The sequence below is a fragment of the Carya illinoinensis genome, chromosome 14, assembly GCF_018687715.1.
Source record: "Carya illinoinensis cultivar Pawnee chromosome 14, C.illinoinensisPawnee_v1, whole genome shotgun sequence".
In the NCBI taxonomy this organism is placed as follows: Eukaryota; Viridiplantae; Streptophyta; class Magnoliopsida; order Fagales; family Juglandaceae; genus Carya; species Carya illinoinensis.
This window is the reverse complement of record NC_056765.1, coordinates 17,342,913-17,363,979: the sequence shown is the minus strand read 5'-3', so window position 1 is coordinate 17,363,979 and position 21,067 is coordinate 17,342,913.

The following is a 21,067-nucleotide window of genomic DNA, read 5'->3' as shown; positions in this document are numbered from 1 at the left end:
TTTAACTAGCCATTAGAATAATCTCCTATTATGCCCCGACATTAGTTGGCATCAAAGCAATATTAGTGTTTTGCTAGGGTGAATTATCATCAGTTTTCATGTCTGGTGGTAGAGGTTGTGGTCTATATAGACAGGTTTTGAATGAGGAAGTCCCTCCCTGGGATCGTAACGCATAGGACATGATGATTGTAGATTTACAGAGGCAAATAGCAAAATTATCCCAGCATCTAGAGGCAGAAAACCTAGATGGTCAGACTTATGATCAAGAGTTTGAATCTAGTTTTGAGAACTCATATCACAATTGTGCTCTTTTTTGGGAGTATTGTGGTTGGAAGGAGCGAGGTGGAGACTTATCATTGTTGAAGAAGGGTAATGAGCTCACCGTCGACAAACGATGTTTGGTCTCCTTTTCAATTGGTCGAAAGTATTTTGACAATGCGTAGTGTGACGTGGTATCCATGGATGCTTGCCATCTATTGCTAGGCAGGTTATGGTAGTATGATGGACACGTGATTCACAATGGGAATAAAACACCTATTCCCTTAGCATTAAAGGGAAGAATGTCACCTTAGCACCTTATGGGGAGGGAGCTGCTTCTACTCCTAAGGGTGAAAAGGGATACACTCTTCTATCAAAGGCTAGATTCATGAATGAGGCAAAGAAAGAAGGCATGGTGCTTGCCTCGGTGCCATGTGATGACCATGATAGAATGGACCTTGAGATACAGCCAGGAGTTCAATAGATACTGTCTAAATTTGTAGATGTAATTTTGGAAGACCTTCCCCCTGGCCTTCTACCCATGAGAGTTATATGACACCAGATTGACTTGCTGTCAAGATCTTGTTTACCCAACAGAGCATATTGTCTCAGCCCCAAGGAATCAGAAGAATTACAATGCCAAATGCTGGAATTGTTTGAGAGGGGCTACATCCATGAGAGTATAAGCCCATGTGCAATACCTGCCTTCTTGGTACCCAAAAAAGATGGTTCATGGCGCATGTGCATGAACAATAGAGCCATTAACAAAATCACTGTGAAGCACAAATTCCCAATTCCTCACCTGGATGACATGCTAGATCAATTGGTAGGCTTTGTGTCTTTTCCAAAATTGATCTTAAAAGCAAGTATCACTAGATTCAAATACACCCTGGCTATGAGTGGAAGATGGTGTTCAAGATGCAACACACTCTCTATGAGTGGTTGGTCATGCCCTTTAGGCTATCCAATGTACCTAGTACATTTATAAGATTTATGCACTAGGTATTGCGATCGTTTATGGTAACTTTGTCATCTTCTACTTCGATGATATCCTCATCTACAGTCCGACGTAGGAGACACATGTAGAGCACCTCTGAGTTGTTTTCAAGATGTTATGAAAGGAGTGTTTGTTCACCAACTGGAAGAAGTGCTCATTTTTCACTACTTCTATTACATTCCTTGGATTTATCGTCTCAACAGATGGTGTCCACACATATCAATCCAAAGTAGAAGTCATTTTAAAGTGGCCAACCCTACATGATGTGAGGAGCTTCCATGGATTGGCCTCCTTTTAGTGACAATTCATATGCAATTTTAGCACTCTAATCATTCCCATCACAGAGTGCCTAATGGGGTAGTCATTCCAATGCTCTAAGGAAGTAGAGACCAGTTTCCTGCTAGTCAAGCAAAAGATGACTGAAGCACTTGTTCTGCACTCATTGATTTTGAAAAGATCTTCAATGTGAATTGCGATGCTTCCGGGGTGGGTATTAGCGGCGTCCTAAGTCAAGAATGATGACTTGTTGCATTTTTCATTGAGAAACTTTTAGGATCGACGAAAAACTACTCCACGTACGAGTTGGAGTTCTATGCCATTGTACAGTCCTTGGAACACTGGTGACACTATTTGGTACAAAAGGAGATTATTCTGATTACTGACCATGAGATGTTGAAGTACATCAATGGGAAACACAAGCTGAGCAGACGACATGCCAAGTGGGTCACCTATATGCAAGAGTTCATGTTATCATTGAGGCACCAATTAGGGTGCTCGAACAGGGTTGCAGACTTTTTAAGTCAACATGTGGCACTCCTCTCCATCATTTGACACTTTCAGGGTCCTGTACTCCAAAGATATGTATGTTGGTTTTTTGTTTCATCGCCTAATGTTTTGTATCCCAGACTGTTCCTTGGGAGAGCACTTTATACAGGAACTACTTGGCAAGGGGCACTTTAGGTGAGAAAAGACTTTGGCTTTGATCGCCTAAGACTACTACAAGCCCAAGTTGACAAGTGATGTGGCACAATATGTGGTGAGATGTTTCATGTGCTAGAGAGCATTGGGAGCCCTCACCAATGCTGGCCTTTACACTCCGTTACCTGTACCTAATTGTCCATGGCTTGAAATCACTATGGACTTTGTCTTAGGTTTACCCAGGACCTAGCACGCCATGAATTCAATCTTCCTCATGGTCAACAAATTTTCTAAAATGGCCCATTTTTTAGCTTGTTGAAAGATCATGGATGCCACCTGAATGGCCCATTTTATTTCAAGAAGATTGGTCACCTACATGGTGTTCCTTGGTCTATCATCTCAAACTAGGATATGAAGTTTATGAGTAATTTCCAGAAGAGTTTGTGGAAAGCTTGAAATGAAGCTGAACTATAGTAGTGCCTACCACCCCCAAACGGATGGGCAAACCAAGGTGGTGAATCAAAGTTTGGGCAACCTCCTGAGAAGTTTGGAGGGTACTAAGCCCAATCAGTGGGACCTCACCTTATTGCAGGTAGAGTTTGCTTACAACCGATCGAAGAACCAGACTTCTTGATTGAGTCCATTTGAAGTAGTGTATGGTCAAATTTCGCCAGGTGTCCTTGATTTGTCCTCTATCCCACAAATTGGTCGCCTGAATGTTAAGGCCAAGGAGATGGCAGAGCATCTTTAGGGAGTACAAGACCAAGTCATACAAGCAATTCAGGCGAGCAATGCAAAGTACAAGGTTCATGCCAACAAATGTCGCCCCCAAGTACTTTTTGATGTTGGAGATTTTGTTTGGACTTTGCTAACCCATGATTCTTTTCCTGTTGTCGAGTGCAATAAGTTGAAGGATAGGAATATTGGACCTTGTGAATTTCTCCAAAAGATTAATGACAACGCATATAGACTATGTATTCTCAGTCATAGGAGGACTTTGGATGTGTTCAACATCCAACACCTGAGGCCTTACTTTGTCAACAATGGCATGAACTCGAGGGCTAGTTCTTTCCAACCTGGGGAGGTTGATGCAGGGGGGGCCAAGTCCAAATATGAGTCCAATGAGGCTCAACTGACAGATGCGGTGTTAAAAGCACTAGACTATTCCGAGAAAGTAGACTTGCGCAAAATTGGCGAGAAGAGATGAGTATTCCTAGGATTTGGGCAAGAAGCGGTATTCGTCGAATTTGGGCGAGTGACAACTTATTTCTTGTTGGGAGAGGAGAAGTGGTGACATTAGTATTTTAACAATAACTTTGGCTACAGGTGACAGAATTGCACATATGACCCCAATCCAAAAAGCTACCTTCGGCATGCACGTTGTGATCACCACCCTTTGCCTAGTGGGACCCTTTTAGGTCCCAAACTCAGCCGTTGTTCCTTCCAAATCACCAATTTTAGTTAATGCTTTCATTTATGATTAATTTTCTTTTATGGTAATATTTGTTTTTAGGAATGATTTTATTCTAGATTCTTAGGCTAGATTCTAACCATAGTTATCTTATCGTATTATATTGTTTGGCCTTAATTATAATTTTGACATTTTTCATTAGCTATTTAAGCCTAGCTTGTGGGCTTTAGAAGATATTTGATTTATTTTATAATAAAACCATAATCTTAGGGTTTCTCTTTGTTTAGGATTTTTCTCAATCTCAATCTCTAGCTTTTATTATTTAACTAGCCGTTAGAATAATCTCATATTTTGCCGCCACGTCACTTGTAGGTAAAGGAGAAAAAAAAATTTAGTTTGGGAAGTATGAATATGACTTGCTTACACACTTGTAAATAACTACTTGTATGGCCACCATATATAGCTACCAATCCCACCATTCTGGTAATTTTTCAATTTTCATTGCATGAAATATATTTTCATTGGTCCCTTCATTTCCTTTGCCATTGCCACCATAAAGAATTATTAATTAGAGAAAAATACATTTTTTTCAAGCAAGTTCTTGTCATTAGTTCATACATACATGGCATATTTACTGTTAATCATCCTATCATAAATTGTTTGTATGTTTTTAGCCTAACTTATTTCAATTTATAAAAATCTCACCATGATAGTCCTAACTATCATTACCACCTCCTTATTGGTAGAATTTGTGACAGGTTATAAAGGTTCGGGTCTTAAAATTTTTAAAATCTTTAAAAAAATTTCATAATTTCATTCACATAGAAAACTCTTTTATAAAAATATTAACATGCTATGAATCCAAACCTAATTTTCATATTAACATTTTAACACTTCACCATTGACTCACTCAAAAATGAGTAGCACTAAAGCTATCCCAAGTGCAGGAGGATGTCGTGTAAAAATTAGGAATAAATTTCTAGATCGTCTCCTCAGGGAAAGTTTCTTAAAAATCAAACTCGTTGAAAAAGGTGAAAAACTTCACAAAGAGAAAATAAAATGATGGTATGTGCAATGGATGGAAAAGGGTACTAGTCATGGACTAGATTCATGTTTTTAGATTTTGATTGTCGGATTGGAATGTAAAGGACTAATAGATTAAACTCAGAAATTAATAAAACCAAATTAAGAATTGAACTAAATTAGAAAGTAATTGACAAAACATGCACTGAAAATTGAAAAGCTCCAAAATCAATGTTCTAGGGTAATTCTCAAATTAGGCAACAGTAATTGTAATCACTATTAAAATGAAAGTTTAACGAAACGATAAAAATAAATAACATGAATTAAATGAATAACAAATAAATTACTCAAACGTCTAAATCAAAATTCTCCAAAATAATTCAGAAACTTAAAACTGAAATGAAATGGCAAGTAGGGAATTGAAAAGATCAAGCCAATTGAATGGAGATGAAGATTCGAAGCGGTGGAGGAGGCTGAGCTGTAGTGGCAATTGGACTCCTCAAGGAGTTCTTCAATCTGCTGCAGTGTGAGTGAATGATCCAGTGGAAATTGTGTAGCTGCGTGAATGATCGATTGTATGAATCCTCCTCTCCGAATCTGAACGAAAATCAAAGGAAAAATGAATTCTAAGTGTTTCTCTAATCAAAACAGAGTTTTACAGGCCAAAAGTCCGTCCTAAGATGTAAAAAAAACATAGATATACTCTGACGGTGGAATAAACCCTGATCTGTAAAATACGATATTCGCTCGAGCGGAGTGTCGAGCGAACATCGAGCGTTCGACTTTGCCTAAGTTAGCTCGAGCGGCCTGTCGAGCGAACATTGAGCATTCGAGTCTGCCTGAATTCGCTCGAGTGGCCAAATGCCTCCGCTCGAGCGATCTCTTTTCCCGCAACTCACTCGAGTCCACTGTAGAGCAGAAGTCGAGCGCTTGAATCTGCCTGATTTCGCTCGAGTGGCAGCTTCCCGCCGCTCGAGCAATATGTACCATAATCCATATTAATCAACAGTTGATAAAATTAGAGCAGAAATTCATGCTTTTAATCAATTAAAATCACAACTTTGATTTATTCATTTTTCCATATAAAACCAATGATAAAGTAATGAAAGAATTAATATATATTGGTTCAAAAAGCATTACAAATGTAATAATTCAGCTCAATCACACCCCCAACTAACATTTTACTAATTTTTGAGCAAAATAGTGAAAATTAATTGAGATGAATATTGCATAAAGATCGAAATTTAAACAAAAAACAATCAAACACAATTCTGAATTCTCACAAAAGTGACACGTTACTACTAAACCCCCAAGGGTCATACCCACCAAGACTATCTCAACAATCTTTCACATAGAATTAAGGCAAATGTCTCAGAACTCAAATGTGTGTGTGGAGCTAGACCGGTTGTGTGTTCCTCATTACTAGCCATGATTTGCCATAAGATTTTTCAACCTTAAGATTAATCATTGCTGATTCTAACTACCTTAAAGCCCAAGGGTCTAGCATTTTTCACGCCAACTCTGTTTTTAAAGGTTGAACACTCAACCCCCAAAGTCTTGGGTAGCTGTTTCTAGCCCTTTTTACTTAGGAAAGTTCACTAAGTTGCCTTTATTCCTTTTTTCTCTTTTTTTTTTTTCTTTTCTTTTTGTTTTTTTCTTTTCTTCTTTCCTTTTCATTCTAATCTTTTCAAATCCTTTTCCTTTTTTTTTTCTTTTTTTTCTTTTTCTTTTTGGCATGGCTCGGTAGTCCTGCAGTTTACTTCTCCAGTGTTAAATCAATGAATGGTAAATAAGGAACACTACAAGCGTAAGCATGTGCAAAATTTTCATGCATTTCTTTGCAAGCTGAGCGTTATCATAAGCATTCCGACGAGCTTCATCCAATTCATTGATCTGCAATTTTCTCAACCCTAAAGCTTCATCAAGTGACATGTTAACATGTTTTATGGCCCAAAGAGCTTGATGTTGAATATCAACAGGTAAATGACAAGCTTTACCATAAACTAATCGATAAGGAGACATCCCTAGATTTGTTTTAAAAGCTGTCCTATAAGCCCACAAAGCATCAAGAAGTTTAACCGACCAATCTTTCCTATTAGGCTTGATGGTTTTCTCTAAAATAATTTCTATTTCTCTGTTTGCCAATTCAGTTTGCCCATTTGTTTGAGGGTGATAAGTGTGATGACCCGCTTTTGAGTGTATTTTCGCTGAAATAGTTGTTTTTATTTTAATTAATATTTTAGTTATTTATTTTAATTTATTTACGTTTTAAAATTGTTTTTAATTTAATTGATGTTTCGTTTTATTTCTTTTGGTTGTTTACAGTTTTTAATCTCTTTTCGACGGTTTAGTGTTGTTTTTCCCGGACCGAGGATTAGACCTCGTCTTTTCCCTATATCTCTTTCCCTTTTTCTTTTTCTTTTTCCTTTTTCTCTTTTTCCTTCTTTCTTTTTCCTTTCTTTTTCTTTTTTTTTTTCTTTTTTTTCTTTCTTTCTTTTTCCCTCTCTCCTTTCCCGCTCGAGCCCCCCGGTCTCTCTCTCTCTCTTCTCTCTCTCTCACGCCGGAACCTTCAGCCGCTCGAACCGCCGCCGTCTGGCCACCATGCGGCTCACCGCCGGTCCCATCCTCTTCGTCTCCCTCCGGCGCACCTCCCCACCGAAACTCACCCCCAACCGGCTGGCCGTTTGGCCGGAAAAGCCCTTTGAAGCCCGCACGGCTTTGGCTCCGATCCGCCGCCGTTGCTCCACCTCCGGCCACCATTTCTTCACCACTTCTTCACCGGTCCCTTGCCGTCCTAACCCACCTATTTCCGGCCTCCAACGACCACCGGAACAGCTCCTACGAGCTAGCTTTCCTTTTTGGGAAATCCGGCCTCCCACCGTCGTTTTCGCCGCCACCCACGGCCAACCACCACTTCCAATAGCTTCACAATCATCCCTAGACCATTCCCTATCAATCCCAAGCCCTAGTTTGTCCCCGTTCAAAAGTGAGTTTTTCACAACCCACGGCCACAGTGAATTTTCACTGTGACGTTGCTTTTTCGCCGCCGTTTGCAACGCCTCGTGTTTTCTAAAATTGCCATATAGCGCTGTAAGTATTTTTCAAACCCTATTTTCAGATTTAAATACATATTGCTCTTTCAATTATTTTATCTGCTGTTGGTTGGTTGATTCCGGACTGAGTCCGAGGAGTTCGGGGGTCGGATGGATGGAGGACGGAGTTGCTTGTTTATTTGATTTATGTGTTGGATTATTTTATTTTGCATTGATATGGCATTTCATGGTGCATGCACGTGTGTTTTTGTTTAAGTGTGAAAAGCCTGTGTATTGGCGAAATTGGACTTACGGGTGCGTGTGTATCACGACCCCAAGCCGGGATGGGGTATTATCCCGGTGGAGCTCCTCTGGTCACTCGGGAGCGGAATAAACTGAGTGATGTCCCCTGGGTCGTCGCTAGACGATGGGAGCGGGGGCTAGGGGTTGCTTGGCTACGAACGCGCCTGGCGCGGAACCGGGCATCGCTCTACGCACCGACTCCGTGGCCCTTCGCTGGTGAGGGCTAGAGGATGCTTGGCTACGAACGTGCGGGGCACGGAACTGGGCATCGCTCGTTAGGTGTCACATGCATGGTGGTACTCTGCGGTGTGGCACTGGAGCCAGGGTGTGCGGATGACCCCTAGGGGAGGTCATGGTGCATACGGTTAATATGGATAATGGTTTGAGACGGATAAAGGCCAAATGTGACTTTTGGCGTGTTTTTCGGAAATGATGTGTTTTTGGGCCAAATGGGTTTTTTTGGCGTGTGTGGAAAAATTATGTTTTATGGGCTTTGTGCATTGGGCATGTTTCATGCATATTGTTTGAGTTCTATATGTGTTTTTATCTGGTAGTGTTTGGGTTTTACTTACCTGCGGTACCATTTTTGGTTCCGTAGCTTTTGGTGCAGAGTTGGAGGACGAAGAGGAGGAGGCTGAGCCCGAGGATGCGGCTCCGCCGGGTTGCTGATGCTATGCTTTATATTTGGCTTAAATTGTATTTGTGTTTTTGGTAATGTTTTATTTATGTATGTTTTAAACAGCTTGTATTACGTTAAGAAAAATTCTGGTACTTAGTTATGACTTTCGTTATCCGCTGCGTGTTTTCTTCGTGCACATTTGTTGCTTTTGCACACACTTGGCACCCATCGATGGGATGGTGACCCGGGTTGTCACCATCCGAACGTCTCGATTTCCCCGTGTTCGGGCGTGGGGATTTGGGGGCGTCACAATAAGGGGTAGAAACTCTGTGTGTGATACCATATTTCTTCACAAGTGTAGAAAATGGTTTATTGCAAAAATGAGAACCCCCATCACTTATAATAACTTTTGGCATGCCAAAACGAGCAAACAAAATTTGCAAAAATTTCAGGACAACATGATGGTCATTTATTTTGCAAGCTATGGCCTCCACCCATTTTGAAACATAATTCAAAGCTAAAAGAATATATGTGTTTCCAAAAGAAACCAGAAAAAGTCCCATGAAGTCTATTCCCCAACAATCAAAAATTTCTAAAGTCAGAATAGGGGAATGAGGCATCATGTCTCTTTTGCTAATGGATCCCAATTTTTGACAAGGCTCACAAGCTTTGCTAAAATTATAAGCATCTTTAAACATGGAAGGCCAGTAAAAACCGCTTTGCAAAATTTTTGAAACTGTTTTCTTTGCTGAAAAATGACCACCACATGCACCCATATGACAAAATCTCAAAACCGAAGAAAACTCATCATCAGGAATGCATCTTCGAATCAATTGGTCCGAACAATATTTAAAAAGATATGAATCATCAAAATAAAAGTGTCGTACCTCAGAGAGAAACCGACGCTTATCTTGGGTGGACCATTCAGAAGGCATTCGCTCAGTCACCAGATAATTGACTATGTCAGCATACCAGGGAGCTCTATCAACCACAAACAGCTGCACATCCGGGAAACTATCATCAAGAGGAAGACTGACATTTGAAGAAGGAGATGATGACAATCAAGAGAGGTGGTCAGCTACCACGTTTTCAACTCCTTTCTTGTCCTTAATGTTGATGTTGAACTCTTGAAGTAATAGAATCCAGTGAATCAAGCGTGGTTTTGCATCTTTCTTAGCCAACAAATACTTAAGAGCAAAGTGGTCAGTGAAAATAGTAACAGGAGAACCAAGAATATAAGTCCGAAATTTATCAAGTGCAAAAACCACTGTAAGCAATTCTTTTTCAGTAGTGGTATAATTTTTCTGGGCATCATTCAAGGTTCTACTAGCATAATAAATCACAAATGGCCTATTATCCACCCGCTGCCCCAAAACAGCTCATAAGGCATAGTCACTAGCATATGTCATAATCTCAAAGGGAAGGTCCCACTGCGGAGGTTGCACAATATGTGCAGTGGTAAACGATTTCTTAAGGGTATCAAAAGATTTTTGGCACTCATCAGTCCAAACAAATTCAATATCATTTTGTAAAAGAGTGCACAAAGGTTTTGCAATAGAACTAAACCCTTGAATAAACCGCCTATAAAAGCCAGCATGACCAAGAAAAGAACGAATATCCCTAACTGTCCTAGGAACAGGAAGTTTAGGTATTAATTCAATCTTTGTTTTGTCAACCTTTATACCCTCAGAAGAAACAATATGCCCCAATACAATGCACTGACTGACCATAAATTGGCATTTCTCCCAATTAAGTAAAAGATTTTTTTCCTCACATCTCTGGAGAATACGTGCCAAATTATGCAAACAACTCTCAAAGGATTTTCCAAAAACAGAGAAATCATCTATGAATATTTCACAAATATCATCAATCATGTCAGAAAAATTACTCATCATGCATCTCTGAAAAGTAGTTGGAGCATTACACAAACCAAAAGGCATTCTAGTAAAAGCAAAAGTGCCAAAAGGACAGGTGAAAGTGGTTTTCTCCTGATCCTCAAGCGCTACAGCAATTTGATAATAACCAGAATAGCCATCCAAGAAACAATAATATGCATTACCAGCTACTCTTTCCAAAATTTGATCCAAGAATGGTAAAGGAAAATGATCCTTCCTACTGGCTGAATTAAGTTTTCTATAATCAATGCACATTCTCCAGCCAGTAACCATTCTAGTTGGAATCAACTCATTTTTATCATTTTTTATGACAGTCAAACCAGATTTTTTTGGTACCACTTGAATTGGACTTACCCACTTACTGTCTGAGATGGGATAAATGATACCCACTGTGAGTAGCTTAAGCACTTCCTCTTTCACAACTTCCTTCATGGTAGGATTAAACCTACGTTGAGCATCACGAACCGGTCTAGCATCATCTTCAAGATGGATTCTGTGGGTACATATAGCGGCATCAATGCCTTTGATGTCGGCTATTGTCCAACCAATTGCGCCTCGATGCTTCCTTAATACTTCAATCAACTGGGCTTCATCCTTCTGATTTAGCTTTGAGGAAATCACCACCGGAAAAGTGTCTTCTTCAGGACCAAGAAACACATACTTTAAATCTTGAGGAAGTGGTTTCAACTCCAATTGGGGAACTTCTTCCTCTGAAGATTTAAGCATGTCTGGTGGTGTAGAGCTTCAAACTGGGGTCTCCATCTTGTTCCCGCAAATTATATTTCAAGTGGTAAAGAAGAATATGCAAAACAATCAAAAAAATCAAAGTCATCTTCATTGATATGATCAATTTTCTCATCAAATAAAAATTCAGGTGTCTGAAAAATATAATCATCATCAGAGAAGGGAGAAGTTGAGCAAATAAAATCTGTTGGTGTCAAGCTCTCCACAGCATTCAAATCACTTGTGTCATCAAAATGTGCTGGCATCTTGCAAGCGTTGAAAACGTTCAACTCAAGTGCCATGTTTCCAAAAGTAAGCTTCAAAACTCCACTTTTGCAATTGATCAATGCATTTGATGTAGCTAGAAATGGTCTTCCTAGGATGACAGGAGTTTGGTAAATAATGGAGACCGGTTGTTGCATGTCAAGAACCACAAAATCCACTGGGTAGTAGAATTTGTCCACCTAGACCAACACGTCCTCTACAATACCCCTCTGTACCTTAACTGATCTGTCAGCCAGCTGTAGCATGATCGAGGTCTTTTTCAGCTCACCCAATCCCAACTGCTCATATACTGAGAACGGTAGCAAGTTCACACTACTCCCCAAATCAAGTAAAGCTCTCCCAATGCGTGATTCACCAAACATAATGGAAATATTGGGAGAGCCATGATCTCCAAACTTCTAAGGAGTCTCGCTCAATATCAATGCACTAACTTGCTTCGTTAGGAAAGCTTTCTTCTTCACATTCAACTTCCTCTTCACTGTGCACAAGTCCTTCAAAAATTTTGCATATGAAGGCACTTGTTGTATGGCATCCAAGAGTGGAATATTGATCTTCACTTGCTTGAAAATCTCTTGAATCTCCGTGTGATACTTGTTCTTTTGGCCAGCTGCCAATCTCTGAGGATAGGGAACCACAGTTTGGTATCCCTTACTAGTCTCAACATCTACACTCACAGGCTTCTTCAGCTCTGGTCTCACTACCTCTGATTCTTTCTCAACTTCATCAGTCTCTGTTACATCTTCAGGTGTAGGACCAACTACTTGTGTGTCTATAGGCATCTCTGGTTGGGGAACTTCCTTCCCACTTCTCAAAGTAAGAACTGCCTTCGCTGTCTCAATAGCATCCCCTGAGACATTATGCACTTGCTGTTGTTGCTGCCTGTATACTTGAGGATTAGGCTGAAGCTGTGCTGGAAATTTCCCTTTCTCTAGGGTGCTCAAGGTTGTGCTCATCTTATTAATAGTGCCTCGCAACTCATTTATGGCTGAGTGTTCTGATTATTTGTGGTGGCTTGAATCTGCATGAATTGCTGAAGTGTATTGGCCATCTGAGCCATACTGTCATCTAGAGTCTTCTTTGTAGATGATGAAGGCTAAGAACTCTGTGCAGCTACATGAGGCTAAAATCCAGGAGGAGCTACATAAGGATAGCTCTGAGGATTCTGATATGGCGGATACTGGTGCTGAGGAGCACCCTGATTAAATAGCTGCTGCTGAGGTGGTGGGGACCGACCAGGCTGATCATTTCTCCATGAGAAATTTGGGTGATTCCTCCACCCTAGATTATATGTTTTCTGATTTTGTGCTCTATTAACCCAATTAGCTGATTGCATCTGCTCAGACCCACCTTCTTGAAATACTGGCATAATCGGGTAATCTTGGGTCTTATGGTTTGAATCAGCACATATAGAACATGCCTCTACTACTTTCACGGCCTTCACTTTTTCCATTTCCATGACCTCCAGTCTTCTAGTCAATGCAGCTATTCGGGCTTGAACATCAGTGTCTTCTTTAAGCTCATATCTACCCCCTCCAGAAATAGCCCTCAGTGGCTATGCTACTAATGGAACTCGATTAGTACGAGTGTTCCACTGTTGTGCGCTCTCATCAAGGTAGTCAAAAAATGATAGTGCTTCATCAGGTTCCTTGCTAAAGAACTCCCCATTGCACATTATCTGAATAAACTGCTTGCATTCTGGAGTGAGACCAGTGTAAAAATAACTCACCAACTTCCAAGATTCAAAATCATGATGTGGACAAATGTTCATGTAACGCCCGTCCTTGTGGTGGGTCATTTTTCATATCGATTTTGATAAAAACCGACGGGAATTACGATTCCTTTTCAATCTCTTTTCCATACATACCAGGATACAAAAGACTCCATGTTATAAATAAAATCTCATTTTTTTCTTAATTAAAACTTTCAGCGGAAAACATTACATTACATAATTAAAGCTTTTAATGTGAAACATCTTGCCTAGGCCTTCGTGCTCTTCCCCTTGGGCTGTGCCTGTTCTGACCTGTCATGCTCATCTTATGCCTGGAAGGGCACACATAAAAAAAAACTAAAATGAGTCGATGACTCGTAAGCATTACTTCATACATTCAAAATATAATAACATAGTTTTTCAGTTATGCAGTTATCATTCCATACGTACATATCTTACGTAGCATGCATACGTCTTTCTTTTCGTTTGAAAACGTTTCGAGGTGGGTTTTTTTTTTTTTTTTTTTAACATGATTTCTTCTTTAAAACAGTCCCCACGCATCGCTGCCTTCGTTACTTAAAGAATCTTTTCATGCATTTATATTTCTACGTACATTCATGCATACATACGTTCATTAAATCATCTTTTCTTACTTACGTACATTCATGCATTCGGTCCATTCATTCATACATACATACATGCATCCATTCTTAACATGCATTCGTTCATTCTTATCACTTTCATGTGGTCGTTGCACACTGTTACGCCCCGTGCGCTGGGGTTAGCGGTCTTTTGGACCTGATTCCGCCCGTGGCCGCGGGTTGGGAATCCATTCAATCAGGGTGCAGCACTGGGTGCACTACCAGTTCTACTTACCCGGCATTGCAATCTGCCCATTTCTTTGATATAATTTCCAGTCCAGTCCATGTGGCCGTTACATATTTTCATACATCATACATTCAATCCGTTCATTTCTTTACAGTCCTTTCCTTTTTTTATTCGTATCGTTTGAAGCATAATTTTCTTTATTTTTCCTAAAAGTTGCTTTAAGAGAAGTTTCTTTAAGAGGAAAACTGATTTTCTTTCTTTTCCATTAAAGTTGTTTTAGAAAGAATTATTTTATTTTAGAAAAGATAGTTTTCTTTCTTTATCAAACCTTACAGTCCTTAACAGTTCTAACGTCGTTTAAAGCTTCATTTCGTTTCCTTTCATAAATATACATACAATACGTACTACTTATAGCATCCATTCACATGCATACACGTACATACTTTGGGTGCATAAAAAAAAGGGGCTGCCAAGGAAGGCCGCTACGTACTTATACTTGAAAACTTACGTTTTATTTTCCATTTTACAGAAAAGCTTTCGTTTTCTTTTTCATTTTTTTATAGAGAAAACTCTAGAAGAGTATGAACGTAACACTTACCTGGACTTCATGCCATACTCAATTCATGCAGTCCATTCATGTGCGTGTCAGATGGCAACCTACATGCATACACATAACTTTATGTCATCATCTATCTAATGCATAAGTAACTATTCTAGAAAATAGAACTATGCTTTGCTTGAAACATTCTCTATCCATCCCTGGGCTCTTACGTACTATTTACTATGCTAAAACTTTCGGGGTCTTATTCCTTAAAGTGAACCTCTGTGATTCACCTTAGGTTAAGACACTAAGATCTCTGTCTCGTTCTTCTATTTACACAATCCAACGCATGATTCTGACATACAGAGCCATGCGTCCCAACCTTAAACTATATACGCTTCACTACTTTCACGTATCCTAGCCCACGCTACATCCTTATTTCCATCCATTCAGGCTACATGAAGTCAGCCAATTCTCTGGCTAAAATACCATGTAACCATGATCAGGACAGATTACTCATTACATATGATAAATCTGTCTGATACACTTGTCTTGCCAGAGACACATGTATCTCATCCCCTTTTATCACCTAAGAGCAACTTATAATTCCAATAAACGCCTGCTTGTATAAACAAGCTCCAAACTCCAATACCAACTTGTTAAGACCCGGTCGATAGGACTTTTCCTACTTCCCGGCTCTTTATAAGTTCATCCCAACACTTAATGGGAGAGGATTGCATCCATAAATGCACCTCCGTCACGTCACATAATTCGAGATAAATCCCGAGTCACATCACGATACCCATCATGCTTCCGCTGCACGCTCTGATACTTCTCCATCACTTCCTTATACTCTTAGTCACAAGTCAGTCTCAAGGCAATACCCGTTAGCTTGGACTACAGGACACATCATTACTGCTTCGGGACACTGTTACACAGTTCCCGCCACTTGACAAGAGGACTGCATCCACAAATGTGCCTCTGTCACATTATGCAGCTCAAGACAGAATCTCGAGTTACAATACGGTGCTCATTGTGCTTCTGTTGCACTCTCTGATACCTTTTCACCACTTTCATATACCTTTAGCCATAGTCAACCACAAGGTAAATCTCGTCACCCCGGACTACAGGCTATGTCACCGTTGTTTCGGGATACTGTTACACAGTTCCCGACACTAGACCATACACTCCACACTTCTCCGCTACGTCATTCAACCCTTCGTGACACGCCATCCCGTGTATCACGACCTCGTATAGAGTACACTCACGTGAACTCTCTTCCATCCACACTACGACAACATCACTACGATACACGCCTCACGGTGCATCGCTACGCGACACGGAGTACGCGCCACGCGTACTCCTTTCGTTACAACACTCATCATCACGATGCACATCACACGGTGCATCGCCATACAACACGGAGTACACTCCACGTGCACTCCCTTTCTTCTACGCCACACATCACTACAGCACACGTCACACGACGCGTCGCTGCATTACACAGAGTACGCTTCACGCGTACTCTCTTCACACTACATGCCGTATCACATCTGTGGCATCCATCTCACGCCCATACTTCACAACATAGTCCACAATGCTACACAATCAAGCCCAACACTTCACAACTACACTTCGCTTCACAACTACGCAGCGAACTCCACAAATACTAACTACACAGTCTACGATCCAACCAATCAACTACTTTAAACATAAATAACTAGAGATAGAGGGTTATACCATTGACGGGCTAACCCGTGCGTCGCTCGCTGGGCGTCACGATTAAGCATCGGAGAAGCGTACGTGGCGGTAACACCGCGTACGGTGGCTGTCCACCACATAAAGTGGTAGTTTGAGCTTGGGAAAAGCTAGGCGTGGCCTTGGAAGGCTCATGGTGGCCTCGTGGTGGTCAAGGGTGGTGGAGCACGGCGGCATCATGCCGTGAACAGTGAATCCGAATGGTGGGTGTTTGCTTGAGGTGGTGGAAGACCATAGAACTTCATGGGAAGCTAGGGAAAGGTAGAGGAACATGTGGTGGAGCTGTGGTAGCGAGGTGGTGGCCATACGGTGGCTCACGGCGGCGGATCGGCCGTTTGAAGCCATTTTCGGCCTTGGAGAGTGAGGGAGAGTGAGAGCTCTACATAGCTCCGTTGGCCATGGAATTTCTTGGGAAAGTTTGTGGTGATGAGAGGAACAAGGTGGTGGTGGTGAAACACTATGGGTGGCCGTGTACGGTGGTGCACGGCGGTGCAACCGAACGTGTGTGTGTGAAAACCCATCGGAGAAAGAGTGAGAGTTAGGGAGAAAGAAGGACATGGGGAGGAAGCCCTTGACATGGTGGTTCCATTGGTGGTGCTTGGTGGCCTTTTCAACCGTGTATGGTGGTCCAAAGAGGTGAAAAAGAGTTGAAGACCCATTTCTTTGAAGGGAGATAGAGAGAGACTCGGTGGCCGGAAAAACACACCACCGGTGCAGTTGTGGTCGCCGGTGAGAGAGGGTCACGCCGGTGTGGAAGGTGAGGCATGGCGGCCGGAGGTGGCGCCGGCTGGGAGGCTTGGACCCGACGGTGGAGGAAATGCATGCATAGTGAGGAAGCACGACTGGACGTGCACGAGGGAGAGAGAAAAGAGAGAAAGAAGAAAAAAAAAAGAAAAGAGAAAAAGTGAGGAAGAAAAGATAGAGGTTTGGGTATTTAATCTTAGTCCTACGTTTCGGGATCCTCAAAAGGATCTAACGATGAGTTTAAAACACTGATTTGAAAACGCGTAAGTGTTTTATTTTAAAATAAAACACTTTAAAAAAAACACTAAGAGAAATTAAGATAGAATATTATTTTATAAACTAAGGTTTATAAAATAATATTTTCTTCATCATTATATAAAATGATAAAGTATCATTAATTAATCAAAGTGCATAAAACACTTAAACAAAACACTGAGAGGAATTAAGATAGAATATTATTTTATAAACTAAAATTTATAAAATAATATTTCTTCATCATTATCTAAATTGATAATGTATCATTAATCACTCAAAGAGGATAAAACGATTTAATTTAAATAAGAATTTTCAACGTAAAATTAAATATCTTAATATTTTAAAACAACTAAAATATCTAATATAAGATATTATCCACAATTATAATATTTTCAGAGCTCATTAAAATATTATAATTGTGCTACATTAAAACAAGCTTATTTAATAATACTGAAAATATCTTCTATAGATATTTTCTGAAAATATCTTCCATAGATATTTTCTATAGATATTTTCATAATATTAAAATATCCATAAACTTTAAAATATCTATCTTACTTTGAAATTCGCATAATAACTTTCAGAACACGCCATCGAGATACAACACGTAGGATAAGATTCAACATGTAGATCGAGGCTAGTCAGATAGACTGACTCTCGACACGTAGAGCAAGGCTCAGCACATACACCGAAGTTTGACACGTGGATCAAGGCTCGTACGTAAAGAAGAAGAAAGAAGGAGCGGATATTACAGTTCACCAAATCTTTAAATTTTTTCCAACTGGCCTGAAAGTTCTCATTAGGTCTCTGATTGAACTGCCTCATTTGCTCTTGCAAAAACTGAGTTCTTTGAAAAGGAAATTTTTTTTGTAAGAATTCACGCTGCATATCAGACCAACTAGAAATAGAATTAGGCCTCAAAGAATTAAACCAAATCTTCGCTTTATCCTTTAAAGAGAAAGGAAATAAACGAAGTCTAATGAATTCATCAGTAACAGCCCTAGTGATAAAAGTAGTGCAAGCCAACTCAAAATCTGTCAAGTGCTGGTAAGGACTCTCAGAATCCATCCCGTGGAACTGAGGTATCACTGACATCATGCCATGCTTAATAGAGAAATTAGACGTATTTTCAGGTAAAACTATGCATGAAGGTGTAGTGGTGCGAGTGGGTTGCAAATAATCCTTAAGAGTGCGTGGTGCAGGTGCAGCCATGTTTTCTGGTTCAATTTCAATTTCCTCACCTGACTCACTCACAGAAAAGACAAAAGAGCTATCTATCTCCAAACTGTGTATACTACTCTCAACAATCGATGTGACTCTAAGCAACCTATTTGAACTGTCCCTCACCCATGACATGAAACATCAGTTAAAGAGCATAACAAAAATAACGAGTTTAAATTTAAGCTAAAATACTTTCCCCGGCAACAGCGCCAAAAACTTGACTCACTAAAAAATGAGTAGCATTAAAGCTATCCCAAGTGCAGGAGGATGTCGTGTAATAATTAGGAATAAATTCCTAGATCGTCTCCTCAGGGAAAGTCACTTAAAAATCAAACTCGTTGAACGCTCGACTTCCGCTCGTCAGTGGGCTCGAGCGAGTTGCGGGAAAAGAGATCGCTCGAGCGAATTCAGGCAGAGTCGACAGGCCGCTCGAGCGAACTTAGGCAGATTCGAACGCTCAATGTTCACTCGACAGGCCGCTCGAGTGAACTTAGACAGAGTCGAACGCTTGATGTTCGCTCGACACTCCGCTCGAGCGAATATCGTATTTTTACAGATCAGGATTTATTCCGCCGCCAGAGTATATATATGTTTTCTTTACATCTTAGGACGACTCTTGGCTGGAAAAACTCGGTTTTGGGTAGAGAAACACTTAGAATTCAATTTTTCCATTGATTTTCATTCAGATTCGGAGAGGATTCATACAATTGATCATTCACTCACACTGCAGCAGATTGAAGAACTCCTCGAGGGGTCCAATTGCCACTGCAGCTCAGCCTCCTCCACCGCATCGAATCTTCATCTCCATTCAACTGGCTTGATCTTTTCAATTCCCTACTTGCTATTTCATTTCAGTTTTGAGTTTCTGAATTATTTTAGAGAATTTTGATTTAGACATTTGAGTAATTTATTTGTTATTCATTTAATTCATGTTATTTATTTTTATCGTTTCGTTAAGCTTTCATTTTAGTAGTGATTACAATTACGGTGGTTTAATTTGAGAATTTGTGAATTGAATATAATAATGAACCCTAGAACATTGAATTTGGGGCTTTTCAATTTTCAGTGCATGTTTTATCAATTACTTCCTAATTTAGTTTAATTCTTAATTTAGTTTTATTAATTTCTGAGTTTAATCTATTAGTCCTTTACATTCCAATCCGACAATCAAAATCTAAAATCATGAATCTAGTCCATGACTAGTACCCTTTTCCATCCATTGCACATACCATCATTTTATTTTCTCTTTGTTTCACCTTTTTCAACGAGTTTGATTTTTAAGTAACTTTCCCTGAGGAGATGATCTAGAAATTTATTCCTAATTATTACACGACATCCTCCTGCACTTGGAATAGCTTTAGTGCTACTCATTTTTGAGTGAGTCAAGTTTTTGGCGCCATTGCCGGGGAAAGTATTTTAGCTTATATTTAAACTCGTTATTTTTGTTAGGCTCTTTAAACTGATGTTTCATGTCATGGGTGAGGGACAGTTCAAATAGGTTGCTTAGAGTCACATCGAGTGTTGAGAGTAGTATACACAGTTTGGAGATAGATAGCTCTTCTGTCCTTTCTATTAGTGAGTCAGGTGAGGAAATTGAAATTGAACCAGAAAACATGGCTGCACCTGCACCACGCACTCTTAAGGATTATTTGCAACCCACTCGCACCACTACACCTTCATGCATTGTTTTACCTGAAAATGCATCTAATTTCTCTATTAAGCATGGCATGATGTCAGTGAAACCTCAGTTCCACGGGATGGATTCTGAGAGTCCTTACCAGCACTTGACAGATTTTGAGTTGGCTTGCACTACTTTTATCACTAGGGCTGTTACTGATGAATTCATTAGACTTCGTTTATTTCCTTTCTCTTTAAAGGATAGAAGGAAGATTTGGTTTAATTCTTTGAGGCCTAATTCTATTTCTAGTTGGTCTGATATGCAGTGTGAATTCTTACAAAATTTTTTTCCTTTTCAGAGAACTCAGTTTTTGCAAGAGCAAATCAGCCAGTTCAATCAGAGACCTGATGAGACCTTTCAGGCCAGTTGGGAAAAATTTAAAGATTTGGTGAACATTTGTCCACATAATGGTTTTGAATCTTGGAGGTTGGTGAGCTATTTTTACACTGGTCTTACTCCAGAATGCAAGCAGTTTGTTCAAACAATGTGCAATGGGGAGTTCTTCAGCAAGGACTTGTGCACAGTGAAGAGGAAGTTGAATGTGAAGAAAAAAGCTTTCCTAACGGAGCAAGTTAGTGCATTGATATTGAGCGAGACTCCTCAGAAGTTTGGAGATCCTGGCTCTCCCAACATTTCCATTATGATTGGTGAATCACACATTAGGAGAGCTTTACTTGATTTGGAGAGTAGTGTGAACTTGCTACCATTCTCAGTATATGAGCAGTTGGGATTGGGTGAGCTGAAAAAGACCTCCATCATGCTACAGCTGGCTGACAGATCAGTTAAGGTACCAAGGGGTATTGTAGAGGACGTGTTGGTCCAGGTGGACAAATTCTATTACCCAATAAATTTTGTGGTTCTTGACATGCA